This window comes from Aulonocara sp. 'chitande type north' Nkhata Bay, linkage group LG23, assembly GCF_057382095.1.
Source record: "Aulonocara sp. 'chitande type north' Nkhata Bay isolate Kocher_YH1m ecotype deep benthic linkage group LG23, A_spYH_male_GT1.1, whole genome shotgun sequence".
Taxonomy (NCBI): Eukaryota; Metazoa; Chordata; class Actinopteri; order Cichliformes; family Cichlidae; genus Aulonocara; species Aulonocara sp. 'chitande type north' Nkhata Bay.
This window is the reverse complement of record NC_141365.1, coordinates 17,302,544-17,318,532: the sequence shown is the minus strand read 5'-3', so window position 1 is coordinate 17,318,532 and position 15,989 is coordinate 17,302,544. Positions and strand designations below refer to the sequence as shown.

Sequence of the window (15,989 nt, the reverse complement as noted above, 5' to 3'; positions counted from 1 at the left end):
AGCACATACCTTAAACACTTAAAGCTGTAAGCTAATGATAGTTATATAAGAGCAGATGCTGCTGGTGCAATAAGCTTTATGTTTTACGTCCAAAGGATGCATGATCTGATTAGTTGACTAATCGCAAAAATAATCGGTGACTAGTCGACTATCAAAGTAATCATTTGTGGCAGCCCTACTATACAGCAACCATCTATGCCTTTCGCACACACGGCTCTTGCTCTCAGGGGGCTTGTGAGCACTAGGTATTGTAAACACATGACGTTGCTTTAGCAATGACATACAAATATGACACTTTCATATCATGTAAAAATATATATTATTATCATCATCATGATCATGAACAATATGACATGGCACAGCCCTTATGCTTCTTTGCAAGAGAGACCTTTGTGCCTATGTTGCTGATCATGATCTATGCACATAACTCAACTAGTGGGCCTTGCTAGCACATGCTATATTCATGTTGGCACCATTTGCAGAGATAACCAGCAAAGCTAGCTCATCCACCTCCTCCACGGCTGATGTAATTCCAACTGCCACACTCTCAAATGTCTCTTATGAGGGCAACTCTGGGATTAAAACAATGAAAAGGACACTCCTGCAAGCTGTCACCAGACAGATGAGCACCGCTGACGACAAACCACCACACCGACTAGCCCAACGTGTAGGGGTGAATCTGGAAGATCACTCTCCTGCCAAAAACAGCATAGTGAAAATGTAAATGTGGTTCATAGCCTGAGTTTAAGGTGGGTTTAAATTTGCAAACATCTGTGTAGACCTGTGATTTTTTTAATACATAAATATATTTTTTCTCCTAAGATGTACTACTTTTGATTCTATGTTTAAACCACAGCTGGGGCATTGGAGGCTTCAGAATCACTTCAGCTGCACAAAACACAAGAGCACCTTTATGAATGCATTTAACCAAAGACAGCAGGAGCACGAAGAGCCCGGTGCAGCAAGCAGCTCGAGCCATGTCCTCAACAGTCTTTGGTTTCCTGAGTTTACTTCAGCTTCCTCGAAATTCCTCTGTGCCCCCCTGCACCAGCATAGAAAGCGAGAGGCTGTTTGCATGGTCTCTAACAACAAGGACGAGAAAATACGTGCCAACCACAGAGAAAGCGGAAATGTTTCTTTAATGAGAAAGAATCTGCAGCTTATGGAACAAAACTCATCATTTCTCTTACTTATCTGGAAATTCCAGTTCCTACTTTCACTAAAGATTTATTTTAAAAAAATTACTACCCCCTTTATTTCTATGTTACTAAAGCTCTTGTTTAAGATGCTCACTCACACACAAGGAGTCCCAGCCCCTTCTGCACAGCGAGGAAAGCACCTTATTAATTAACGCTGGTCTCGGACAGATACTAAATACTCCATCAGTATCAGTGCATCCCAAGGTAGTTGTGTATGATGCAATGACAACAGAAATGAATCATAATCTGCTTGTGGCTCTCCCCTCCCCCTCTCCTGGGTTACTGGTCGCTTAGAGTGACAGATTGCATTGGCAAGCCCAGCTCAGCCTCACATGGCCAGTGAGAGGTCAGAGAGGCTAGCTGTCTGTCGGTGACAGATGGTAGCATGTAGTCTCTGCCAGCTAGCCTCGCTTGACGGGCAGTTAAACCTGCTATGGGCAGCTCGTGTCCATCTGAATGCATGAGGTCAGTGAGGGCCACTGAATCAGCGGTGGTTATCTCACAGCGAGCTGCCGTGATGACTAAGATTAGAAGACCTCGCCCAAGTCAGAATCCAAATCACATTTTGAGAATCTCTTTAGAAGGTCAGGTCTGATCTACTTATCTGGAACCAGTCCTGGTTACAGCCTGCTTTGCAATACCCATAATCATGTTGGACACGGGACTGGACGAATGCTAATGAGAGCATTTGGGTTCTACTGTCGGATATTTACCTGATGGTGGGCATTACTTTACTGATATACCATGAAAACATTCAGTTTCTCATATAAAGCGATCCCCATTCAGTTCCTCGTAATCAGTTAGCAAATATATCATATTGGTGTTTTGGGAGTTTTTTCAGGTTTTACACTGGAGCTGCCCTTCTTTGCACACACAATGACACCTGACATCACATATTAAGCCTTTTGTTTTCTGTTGTTTTTAATGGATTTACTATAGTAAGCCATTAATCCGCATACCCTAAGAAGCAGGCAGGCATCTATTTCCAGTAACATACTGTGAGATCAGAGGTACTGACTCTAACAAACAAGTTGAGTCTATTTACTGACAGGTGAGGTTAACAGGTGACCACAGGTCAGGTGTGAAATCGTGGGTTAGAACATGATGTAACGACAAAGAGTCCCCATTACGTGTATAAGCAACCAAGTATAACTCATTGATCTGTAAATGCAAAATAGTGAATACAGGGAAAACAAATGTGGCTTATTCTAAACACTGTTAGCAGAATTCAAACTCTCTAACCTGGGTTATATTAGGGTGATTTGTTTTTCACATTGCCTGAACTGAACTGATAAAACCTGGTTGTATCAGAGAGACTTACTTTGAAAGCAAAGGAAGGCTACATCTGTAAATATATAACAATCATTTATGTAGGGCAAGAATATTATCACAGGCCTCGACACACCGATACACGTCAACATCTTTCATCTAAGAAAGCATTTGACTTGTAACCTTTTGTTGTGTGATGCAACATTTGACAGTTGTACACAGATGCTGATAGAGATCTGGATCAGTATTATCAGCAAAAGTAGTGCCATTGAGAACTTGACCACATGTGGTTACGCTGTTGGAGTGAATTTGGTGGCTTAAAAAAAATTTAGCATGCATCTAGATGTGGTATTTGGTGCAAGACGACTAATGACGTGCTTAAGTTGGGAAATATTGCAGCAGCTGGACTAGCCGGACATTTTTGCAATATCTATTAAAGGTCTGTTGTGATGTGTTTTCTCTACTCTTGTACTTAGGCTTCAGGATTATGCATTACTCGATGACTGTAGAAGGGGAACAAAGCTCTCAAAGGCTGAAAGCTAGCATGAATTAACTTCACACAGTGACTCTAAAACATGTCTGAAAACTCTGCAAATCAATGTTCTTTTGAAAAAGGAATAACTTTTAAAAAATATAGGGAGATAATAACTAGCTGTCTCCTGGAATCTCCAGCTCCCTCTATTCCTGCAGAAGTCAGCACTGTGAACACCAACACGATGCTACTAATGTAAAACATGAAGGTCTATATTTATCAATTTGTCCAACTAGCAAACATAAGATATGTAGAATATTTCTTTTGGCAGGTGGTTGAGCGTGCCTGAACGAGCAGATGCACTCGCCAATGCTTTGGCATTCACCAATTTTTATTATTTGCAGTTTTCAGAGATAAGATAAGATAAGATACCTTTATTAGTCTCACAAGGGGAAATTTCATGTTAAGGCTGCCGACCTATTGCAGATATATGATTTAGTGAGCATTTTAACAAGAAGCAGAATGCCAAAGCAGTGTTTAAAGGAGCTACTGCGGAGACTAGGGTTTAGTTGGCAGTGATATTATGGCCTGTCCACACTGCTCTCTAACATTCCTGAAGCAGACAACCCAACATTCACTCAAACTTCATGCAATTATGGGCCAGCCGTGTGAATGTAAAAGAGGAGACAGAAGTTTTTCTCTTTCCAACCCTCTTTCTTCCCCATTTTTTACTCAACTATGTGTTCATGAGTACAGCTCAATACATCTCTATCAATGTCTGTCTGGAAGCATGCTCCATTATCTGCATTTTAGGAAGCGTCTTCACTAGGGATGGGTATCGTTTAGGTTTTATCCGATACCGGTGCCAAATCGGTACTTTTGAAACGGTGCTGGTGCTTAAACGGTGCTCGAACCGGTGCTTAAAGAATGGAGAACACAAACTTTGTCCAAAAACCTCTCATGTTCAGCTGTTTTTTTTTTTGTAAAAAGATAACAATGTGTGCCTTTTCTGCAGCTATAGGGCATATATGGTATCACTCTTGGCTGGAAGCAGTGCTTAAACAATGGACAAACCACAAACTTAAACCCTCTCATGTTTAACTGTTTCCCACTTTTTCTTTGGTCATTTTAGCCTTTTTGGCCAGGGTGAAGGGAGTATCTGCCATCAAACAAGAAGACAGCCGCATGTAGCTATGATGATGTTTGCTAGTTCACCTTACATGCATTAATGTAATAACGTGGTTAGCCTACTCAACGTAAATTACACACGAACAACATGAAGCTACTCATGCAGAGAAGAATGGCTGCTGCTGCCATCATCATCATACGTCATCATTTCTGCTACACTGGCAGGGGTAGGGGCCAGGACTCTGTTCTTCGGGTTTTTGGGGGATGTTGCTCCGGGTCCGATAACTGGCAACCCACCCGACGTGCACGGTGTGAGGTCTCGCAGCAAGCTATCAAATACGGCGCATTTCTCGGCTTTTAAAAAAACCGCTATGCGTCGCCAGCTGTTTAATCGGATTCTTGGTGTTACCTCCTTTGACAGTATCACAGTATCAGCTTAAAGCACTTGTTGCAGGCTGCTGAGTTTGCATATTTTGCTGTGAAGTACAGCCAGACTTTTGACCGCTTCGCCTTGGACATTTTTAATCTGTAGCTCTGCTCTAACAGAACGTACGTACCTGGCCCCGCCTACTATCCTCGGAAACGTAAAATGATTGGCTAGAAGTGTATCACAGCTCAGGAAAAAAAAGCACCCAAATAAAGCACCGAAATGTGCGCTGCTTTTCGGTCTGGTTACTACCGTTTATGTCAGAACCGGTGCCATCATGGCACCGGACACCGGTACCCATCCCTAGTCTTCACTCTCTGTGATGACTGCTTTTCAATCAGCCTTCTGGTGTGGCCATTCAGAAAGACCATACACTCACTTGAACTGGACAGTAGATTTAAAGAACCTAGAATATTTGAACCCAGTCCTATTTATTGTATATTTGCCATGTACATTGTGGAAGAAAGACAGAGAATATCTGCCCAATATAACTGTCTGCCTCTTCAATGAGCCTCTATTGTGGACCATGTAGAGCTGATATGGCTCAAAAATGCATTTCTGGAAAAGAGAGGACCAATTTAAATGCTGCTGTTGGCAGTCCTCCTTCTGTGCAGCCTCTTTAAGTTTGCCACAGTGGCACATTAGCTTGCAGCAGATCTCTGGACAGAAGAATCAATACCAACTGAAATCAAAGATAGTCGAATTGGAGTTCACCCAACTGCTGGATGAGTTCTTGGGGGGGAAGCAGCTGAAAGCTACGGTGGACATCACAAAGGCTACCTAGCCAGTGGGCCGGCTCATAAAGAAAACACGAGGCCAGTAGGTCCAAGCCAAGCTGGTATGCTTTGGTGGCCATTATTATACCTGGGTGGCCTACCCAACTAAAGACTACGTGTGGGGAAATCTACCTAGAGAAGTTGTATTTGTTCAAATTTAGCTGAAATGATACAACGATAAAATTCAAGTCACCATTGTAGTAATTCTCTTCTGTGTAGCCAAAGCTGTATTTTATTGCACAGTCCTTACAGAGATATAAACCACTGAGGGAGATGTCTACAGATGAAAAAAAAAGAGTTGTGGCGAAACTAATCTCACCTTCTATCCGCCATGCATGATCTGTATTCGGCTATCTCGCTTTATATCTTTTCATTCAACTCTGATTTTTCTGCTCTCTCACTAAACGAGGGTTTGAGCTTCAGGGTTAACCAGAGACACATCCTTTGCAGGAGGTGTGGAATTTTGCAGTCCCTTCAGGACACACTAATGGACAAGTCTCTGAAATATTTGTGGTGTGATTTCAGAAATGGGGGCACATTCTGGAAGAGTAGCTCTCGCGCTGGTTTCTAGGCAAAGTGATACACACGATCAATACAGTGGGCTGAATCATTTTAGAACAAAGGCTTTCTTCTCCTGTTACATACAACAGCCTTGTGAGAGCAACACAGTGTTCTGCACAAGTGCATTAATAAAAACACAAAACACAAGCTAAAATCAGAAGCCGGGTTTTCTAAAGACTCGTCAAAATTCAGAAGAGAAATGACATCCTGACAAAATTCTCCTAAAACCAGACACGGATGTCGTATCGCCTCGCTCCTGGGGTGACAAAAAGTATTTTAAATGTGAGAAACAATACTGGCATTCAGAGTGAAATTAAAGTTGTTAGTAAAAGGTTTCTGCAGGGCATAAACAAATTGGGTGTGTAGTTTGGCACCACTGAGTTACATGTCATCCTCAGCACAAAAAACAAAAAAACACTCCAACATGCTCCCCTGACATCACCGCCTTCCTCAAGCAGTTCAACCGCTGCACGTTACATCACACCAGAAAACACTATTTGCAAAATGACTTGCTTCTTGGTTTCTGATATGAAAATGTAAACTCTGTACCAGTGCTTATAGGCTCTTTATGTAAATAACACACTCACTGGGTGACTAAGAGCTCCAGTGCCGAGTTGTAGCATCATGAATAAAACAAATAAGCAGAGCTGAGGGCTCTACAGTGGAGAAAACAAAGCCTTCCAGCGAGGCTGACCTGACATTAACGTAGCTAACTGTTAAAGTGGGTGAGAGGAGTTTTTAGCAAGTCAGAGCAAAACATTGCGATTCAACCTGAAAACCGAACCAACAATGTCAGAAAGTTAGCACAAAATCACTTGCCATGTGAACTTAAACAAGCACAACCAAGAACCTGGATGTGAGTCCTATCTAGCAACAGTGCGTTTTTGGGCAGGGTTCACAGGAAACCTGCTGGATTCTTCAATGGTACAAAACAGGAAGAGGGGTCTGTTCCTCCAGTGGAACTCAAACAGACGCTTTCACACTTTCTGACTTTCACAAGTGGTTAAAGACCAAAAATAAACTCAGTACAACAGGAAAACAGTGGGGGAACAATGACACTTTTGTGCGACTAACTGCCAGTAAGCCTTGGGGAAATTTGAAACCTGTTTGTTCAGTCCAGATGAATCACACTGGACTCATGAAGTGGTCTCGGTACAGTCATAAAAATAAAGTAATTTTTGGATTCCAGTATAACATACAGGAATCAGGGCTCCAAAACTGAGGCCATACTGAACCACATCGCATGCTGCTAGCAGCTAGCCAAAGAAAAAACTAGTATAACTGATGTCTGCAGTCTGATTACACCTGCGAGGAAAGTACGGCAGTACAGGATTAACAGGTTAGTGAGCTGTGTTGAGTTTTCAGTGTCACAAATGTGGCTTTACCAGGTTAGGCTGACATTATGGCAAGAGTTTCAGACTTTTTCTCTGCGACATGCTGCAAGTGCAATATAGATACTCTGCTGAAGGAAACTGTTTGATATATGCAAGCCATTCGGTTGTATCTTAGTAATATTGCAGAAGGAAGCCGTGCTGCATAGTTATGCAGCAAATGTAAAAATCCTACTTTGCTGCCAGTTCTGGTTTTAACCACTGGAACTGTATCTAACAGGACACAAATAGTCTATTTGTAGCCCATTTACCAGCAAAAATATGAATCAATAAAATTTATTTAATTTTCACTTTGTAAAAAAGTGATTTCCCACTCTCCTTTGCTAAGCTGTGCAGCCGTGTCAAAGCTTATAATAATACTGGTTTTTAATGATGTCTGACTGAAGAAGGCACCACTTAATTGGACCTTTGCAAACAGAAGAATTAAATGGCGCACCATTACAGCTCACGTTCATTGCAGCCAGATTCGTGCCCCCCCCGTATTCCTGTCACCAATGCACTCTTAAAAAGAAAACTTAAGAAAAAGAATCAAAAGATACATTTAACAACCCCATTTCAGAGCCTGAAGCCAAAAACCTGAGTTCACAAAGAAAATTAATAGCAACCAACATAATACTCATGTCTGGCTGCAGTTTTAGGTCTTGCTGAGCACACGAAAGTCTCGCTATGTTGACCTTGATAGTACAACCCTCAGGATCAGTGTGCGTCATATCACAATCTTTCCTCTTGTTCCCTTCTGCTTTTATGATCTAATCAGATGAAAACAAAAGATCAAAAATAACCTTTAAGAAAACAGAAACAAAACTAACAACATTACCAATCCATCCACTCCTTTCAACCAGCCATTTGAGAAGTACTTCAAACACATGCTTTTTGTTTTTTATAAGAATCTTGCTAAAATAGAATTATTATCCATTAAATATATGCTTTTGCACTCTTGTGCAATTAGTTTGAATCGTGCAACATGCCACTGGTGTAGAATTACCTCCATCTGCGTCTATACAACCAGAATACATGGCACATGAAAAAGAAAATCATCATGCCTGCCTAAAACGTAATTTCTAAGAGGGAAAATACATATGAGCAAGAATATTACATTCTACAAAACCCAAAATCAATAAGGAAGTGATGACAATTCAAAAGCTATTATTGTGAAAACCACTGTCTTGGTTTATTTTTTGGGGTTTTTTTTCCAGTCCTATTAGAGTTGGGGATATTTAAGATCAAGGATCTGAAACTTGCATAAGCTATGCAGATAGAAACATGTTCAAATGCAGCCTGGCTGTAGATCACTCACCACAGCAGTAAGTCTGTTTGCACCACCAGTGTACTCAGTCAGGACCTTGTACCATGTGCTCAGAACCTGCAACAAGAAGCAGTTACAAACTCAGTTAATGGTCTCTGAATGGAGGTGAGGTTTTCAACCATGCAATTAGAAAACAACATATATCACAGCATGTGTTCGACATTTAAAACATAAGTTTTAGAATTCACTGCAAAGTGTCTATACACGGCCTGTACAAGCATCATGTGACACATTTCTAAAAGGCATCAAAAGTAAAGTGGAGGGTTTATTTATGGGAGTGAACACATCTTAAATTTGAATTATTTATCAGTTCACACAACCTTCTGTAAGTGTGGAAACTGCACATTTACTGCACTTGAAAGGAGCTCATGAAGAGAAATAAAGAACTACATTTGCATCTTTCAAATTTGAAATATTTTCATGAGGGATAATAATGCAGGAACATGCCTCTGAATCTACCTTGGATCTATTAAATGCACCCCTTCAAGTTTTTGACCCGAACCTGATGCAGAGCCAATTGGACAATGTTATATACTGTGTTATGCTGCATACTAGCAAATGCACGTGGACATTTCTTAGGGTTCACAATTTTTACTAACCTTTAATTTTTCACTACTTTTTTAAAAAACAACAACAAAAAAAACCTTTAATAAAAAAAACACACAAAATAGAAAAAAAGATCCATTGCACTATTAGGATGCATGAGCATCCAATGTAACACACGCAATGTCTCATATTATTTATTGCTTTCCACTGATTTGTGGTGGTGGTGCATATCTGCACATGTGGGCATGCAGAAGGAGGCACAAATTAATAATCAAATAATTCTAATAGTTTCTAATTTAGAAATTATGTGATCCAGCAAATAGTCTGCAGCTGGCAGCTGTAATTTATGTTCTGCTCTGGTAAACTGGGCATAGCGACACGTGATCCAGTTCTCAACAAGCTGCAGGTTCTGGCTGGAGTTCTCTGCTAGCTGTGCATTCCCAGATGAGAACGACGACTACCTTTGCCAACTGTGGTCCAAGACAGTAGGACTGGAGTCCACCGAATCCAAGACCAGATGCAGGTAAATCATACTAAGGAGCGCCACAACAGCAACTTAGCCACCAAGCAGGCTAGTTATTACCACCAACTGAACTTTCAAAATAAGACTGAAGGGATTGTTGAGCAGTAAATTTACTCCTGGTATCATTTCTCATAATTTATCAGAAAGACAAACAGAGAATGTTAACAGTGCTGGTTTTAACTTTTTTCAGAAAATAAAATCAACGCAGCATTACTGGATTTGCTAACATCAAAACTCCATAGTTCACCCTTTAAACAGATTTCGTTGCATGCATCACTTCCCAGAAACAGCCAGCACCCGTCTGCCGGTGTGAGAGGAAATATTTTCACCGTCTGCACCCACATTGGTAAAAACCATCAAAATGTAAAATGATACCTCGCTAATGCAATGAACTGAACATGAAAAAAAAAGCTCACTGTGTCAGCCAGCAGCACATGGCAACTGAATGGCTTTACCATGTGACTGACACTCATTCAGACATCTGAACAATGGCTCACCTCTTTAGTCTGAGTGCAGATGGAGACAACAGCACACCAGGGGAGCCTGCTCGCTGCCCACATTTCCAATGTAAAGTATTTAATGTTCAATTTTTAGAAACTGGGATTCGGCCCTGTGGTAATTATGAAAGCTGCAGACTGAGGTGATGCTTGACTGTTACTGGATTGCATAATTCTGTGTGCTGCAAATCACTGAACATTAAGATTTGTCTTTTCAAGCTCCTCCTCCCAGCTTGCTGCTTCCTCCCCTGTTTTCTTTGACCTTAATTCCCTCTGTGCCTTTCTCCTTTTAGTCATTGTTTCCATTGATTCATCTGACTCTGCTAGCTCTATAAAGTGGTGGTGAGGTTGTAGTAGAGCCGCAGAGCAAAAACAGCGATAACCTAAGAACAAAGAAATTGAGTGGGAGTAGCTGGGTTTGACTAGAATGTCACAACACCAAAATTATCCGTTTAATACAATTTCAACATAAATATGTTAGTACAGAATCTATAGGAACACCACAGAATACCTGAAATATCAGGAAAAGAAAAGGAATAATGGGTTAGACAACACAGCACTTAAAATTCTTCTTTTTTAATTCACTTTAAAATGTCAGTTTTAAGTTTAACTGCCTACATAGATTGTATACTGCTTTTGAAAGACTGGTCTCATTAACCAGAATTTTAAATTAGATGCAAAACTATAAAGTCCAGACCTTAACCTGTATTGAGTCATCTGTGTTTTCATCCATGTGGGTGTCTCTGTGACAATGAACCCTAACCCAAACAGTAATAATGAGATTACTCTGTATTAGGTCAAGCTCACAGTTTCATTAAAAGCTTTTACATGATACACAGTAATACAATGTCCCTGGTTTATGCCATTTAATAACAGGATTATTTAAAATTACATCATTATTATTGTTGATTAAAAGAATATTGTTACAAAATCAACCGCACTCCTGTTACATAAGCCATTTTCACACATCAAAGCTGGACAGTTTTAGAAAAATCAGGTTGGGACATCATCCAAAGCTGCCCTTTCATACATGTAACACGCAACAGGAAATAGTCTGCCTCAGATACACTCTCACCACTGGAAATACTCTGGTTTTGGCCCGGGATGGCACTAGGGTAGTGCAGAGATTACCACCATTTCCTTGCTCTTCTCCAGACAGATTCTCTAGGCCTGCGCCCAAAGATTTGGCTTTGGGTATATTGAATTATTGTGTGGGTTTTAGATTGTTTTTTCTTTCAGTTTTGAGATTCAAATTTTCCTCTTTTTTTTTTTTTTTTTTTTTTTGCTTCTGAACTTGGGCACCATTGTGGGATTTTTTGCTGTCTACCCTGGTTGACCTGTTTATACATGTCCAACTGTCCAAAGACTCTTCCCACCTCCCGTTTTTCACCTTCCACTTGACAGATTGTCTTGTTACTGCTAGTCAAGCCTTCAGGGCATTTCATTGTGTAACTTGTTTTCTAGTCTTTGGGTTTCTTGTGCAGGACATTTAGACATTTTTTCTGTATTCTCTGACTACCTTTCTGTATATAACCCCTGCCCAGACTAAGGACTGGTTTTCTGGATTTTATTCTTCCTCCATGTGTTCTATATCCCTTTACTCCTGTGACTTTCACATGCCTTGACATCCCTCTCACTCACAGCAGTAATTATCAAGCGTCAAGTCCATTAATTACCTATTAATAAACTCTTTGTTAAAGTAGTGGTACAAATAAAACTGACAATAGTACAACTTTTGAGCGCAAGGGTTGCAACACTTTTCTAGTATCAGCATACCACGCAACACTAATGGCTTATCAGTGATGTGTTTAACAGTGATATGTTCAGTGCTATAACGACTGTGTGGGCCACTCCTTCCTACTATGCATTTCTGGCTAAATCTACTGGAAAAGAGTTGAACAACTCAAAGAAAGAAACTCCGCTGGCAAATAGTGTTTTATGGCAGCGCAATGCAGGGACGCTACGCACAAGTATGAATGCTCCCACTTTTTAGACTACACCACAGGCTCTACTAGATCCACTACAGTAGAAATTAAGATTTAGAGGAAGTTCAGTCAGATACGGAAAATATAACATTAGCATAATTGGTATGAACTTGCTTTGTATTACACGCCACAGTTCCGCAATCCAAACGTTATCAAAATTTCAGTTTCCACCTAAGAGCCTTTACCAATGCCGTCGAGAAAGAAATGCTATGATAATACCAAATGCTGAGCCTAGAAATCAGGCTGAGGAATCTGAAATATAAATTGTGTGACTTCATTTACAAGCTAAGCCATGTTTTTCCAAGTCCTCTGACATTATGCACACATATTCCATCTGGTCCAGAAATGTTAAGTATAAACCCTCAAGAGTGAGCTCCAACAATTGTGATGGAGGTGCTAAAAAAAAAAAGCCACAGCGGCCTTTCTATTAAACACAGCACGGTGTGTGCTGTTGTGTGCTTTTGTTGCTGACAGCTTTGTTGCTGTGAAAGAAAAGAGCGCCGATGTTCCAGTCCCAGTATGCCAGTTCTACTATATACCGTATGGAAGCTTACAGATGGCGACAACACTGCCAGCGATTCATATTACTGTCACTACCGTGGCTACTGTTATTTTTGCAGGGCAGTATGACACAGCATGAAGCTTGTGTCTTTATTGGCAGTTTCATTTTGATTTGCCACAGGACAGTGCACTTCCACTGATCAATCACAGGCTGAACTGCCAGCCTTGTATCTAGATGTAGCTATAGTGGTAATGCTAATGCAATACTGGGCTGTGAGGCAATTTTGGAATGGATACCACTCTGGGATTGCAGTGCGCTTGTGCTGACTTAAAAACAAAAAAAAAACAAAAACAAACAAACAATTTTTTCTCATATACAATCATTACAAACAGAGAATGCCAGGATATTTCTTCTTTTATATTAACCTGGTCCATTCATTTCAATAAAATTGGAGGAATCCACCAAACAGGATCAATAATTCACCTAACGTTGTTTATGTGTGCGTGAAGCTGACAGGAAAGCTGTGGAAGGATTCTCCTGGTCACTCACAGAAGCCTAAAAAGCTTATGTGGGATTCAGTTACTCACAGAATTGGATTGCATTTGTGGTGTTAGCAGAAGGGCCGGATGTGTGAAAGGGAACGCAAGTATGCTTTCTTTACAAAAATTACAACAGAACAATAATGACCTGTCCTGCTGCTGGACAGTAACTCCACTGTGTGGGAGAGTAGTCCTTCTGATGCTCTGCAGCCACATGAACCAGCTCTGCTGGGTCTGGTTCAGGGTGGCCAATTGATGGCATTTTAATTTCCAATGTTTATGAGAACACAATAATACATTTTTTTTAAAAATACTGTCTTTTTTTTGCACAGCTTTTTGTCATAAAGCGTCCCTGTTTCCTTGCAGGGGACCCTCGGCCCAAAGATAATTTAAACTAAAGTCATACTGACTTAGTACAGTCTAAGGCCACACACTGGATATGTGAATATGAAGGTCACAGGTTACTACAGAAATATAATTAACACTAGGGCTGCCACAAAAGATTATTTTGATAGTCGACTAGTCACCAATTATTTTTGCGATTAGTCGACCAATCAGATCATGCATCATGGATGTAAAATGTACAGCTTATTGCACCAGCATGCATCTGCTCTTATATAACTATCATTAGCTTACAGCTTGAAGTGTTTATGGTATGTGCTAACTAAAAATAAAGACAAGATGATAGTTTATTAAATTTTAATGAAATCTGCAGATTGTTTCGGTGAAGTTTAATGAACTCCTTGCTATCTAAAATATAACAGGACACCGGAGTATATTCTCGAGCATCTCACACTTCTGATAATCAGCTGTCTGCTTGACGTTTATTCAGCTGTGTAAAAACTATAACTTTAATCTCAGCCAAACTGATTTACTCAGGAACAAATAAAATACTTTAAAAAAGCCAAACAATATGGTGGGTTTGAAAATTTGCCAGGAGTCCGGTGTTCTCACGGGCTCTAGTGAGCCTTGCCCCCGGCTAGCTATCGAGCTGGTGGGTAACAGACATCTCCGAAAATGTCGGAGTGCTTTTGAAAATATGTGGTGTCTTGATAAACTGAGCAGATATTTGAGGTTTACACAGCTACATTCTTGCCTGAAAATATGTTAAACGTTTATTTTGTGACCCAGAAAGAATAATAAGAGTAATATTAAAACTAACTAGCTGCCGCCATTGTTGGAAACTGAGCTGGGCTGCGCTATGAATTCTGGGACACAGCTCCTTCTTCTTCTTCGGGGTTTAATGGCAGCTGGCATCCTTGTACATGCAGTGCTGCCATCTTCTGTTTCAGTCCGTTATTACACTCTTAAATCCTGCTACTTATTCCTGCGTCTTTTGGGATCTTAGAAAGCTTCAAACTATGCGTCGACGATTTTAATAGTCGACTGATCGTGGCAGCCCTAATTAACACCATAAAAAAATACACCTAACTGCTAACTGCACACCTCTTAGACCTGCATCAATTTATTAGTGATTTGCTGAAATATCGGCATCGGCATTCATAACAGCCAAGAAATGGAAATTTAAAAAAAATAAAAAACCCTCAACTACCTTACAACTGTTAACACAGCACGGTTTGTCCAAAAGAGAACTCTGTCCAACGTTAGCAACACACATTTGGAATGCAACAAACACAACAACCACCTGATCGGAGCAGAGACAGGCGGTGGGATTTTCATGTATTTAAAAGAAAAAAAAGAGACTGGCCAAATATCTGATTTTAAGATCAAAATGTAAGTATCAGTCTGTAAAAAAAAATCCACCACCACTGTCTTTTCTGTTTCTTTTTGCTGATTTTGTTGCATCCCTAGTTCAAAGGTCATTTATTAACCTTTTAATATCCCTTCTCTCCAATACCATGCTCTGAAATCCACGTCATGTACAGCAAAAAAAAAAAACATAACCCAAAAATGGGCCGCAGGCCTTTCACTCAACAACAGTGCTGCATCATAAACAGGGGTCATATGCCCAAGTCCTTGTTAATACCACTAATCCGTGATGAGATCGGTTTTCTTTTGTCTGATCCAAGGCCATATGAGACGAGCTCAACCAACTGCAGATCCTTCAGATTTATGCCAGAATCACAGATAAAAACATCAACTACTAAAACAATGCTAAGCCCGGACAATCCCTGATAATAATGCAATGCAATATATCACAGCACAGGATCCCATGACATTTAGCTGGGCTTAAACACACCTCAGCTTTCTCCTTCTCTCCTCAAGTACAGAGGAGGGCCAAACCCTGGACAGAGCAAACCAGAATCACAGGGAGCTTGTTAGAGTCTGGGACACGCTGTGGGTCATTTTGGGCCTCTTGGGAATTATGGAAATTCATATTTCAGTAAAGCTGGTGTGTGTAAAATGACATCCTCGTGATCTGGATACTCGTAATAAGTTTAGTGTTTGACCTCAGACGTTAGCAGCACAAATTTAAGGTCATTAAATTTGTGCTGGTCAGCTCCAGACAAAAATACAGTGAATTCTTCTATAAAATAACAATAAATAATTAGGAGAGAGCAGAGTGAGTGATCTGAAGAAAAGAAAATGGATGGAAGGTTAAAGAGCAAAGTTGGAATTTACAATTTAGGATTTCTCCTAGTCTCACAAATAATTTCAGGGAGGCCAACTTAGCGGGCTGCTGTTTGGTCACAGTATTTTCTATTTTACTCCATACCTGAATCCCACAACAGGTGAGCAGCAAAAACGAAACACTGTAGAGATGTTTCAGAGCATCTTTCTGGTTTTAACCCGAGAAGATACTCAAAGATGATCACTGCTACAGCTGCTCTGCCTGAGGCAGCATACCTGTTTGGATCCTCTAATGACAGACCAGGACCAAACAGATGTGGCTGAGGCTTCCACACA

At 40.5% G+C, this 15,989-nt stretch overlaps 1 protein-coding gene across 2 annotated transcripts in view; it reads right to left on the bottom strand.

Annotated features, from left to right (window-relative positions):
* tbl1xr1a (TBL1X/Y related 1a) overlaps positions 1-15,989 on the bottom strand; it is a 48,291-nt gene that overhangs the window by 19,714 nt on the left and 12,588 nt on the right. For both annotated transcript variants that reach the window (XM_086283705.1, XM_086283704.1), the window contains exon 2: positions 8,521-8,586. The gene's annotated coding sequence lies outside the window, so the exon portion shown is untranslated. The remainder of the gene's footprint in view (positions 1-8,520; positions 8,587-15,989) is intronic.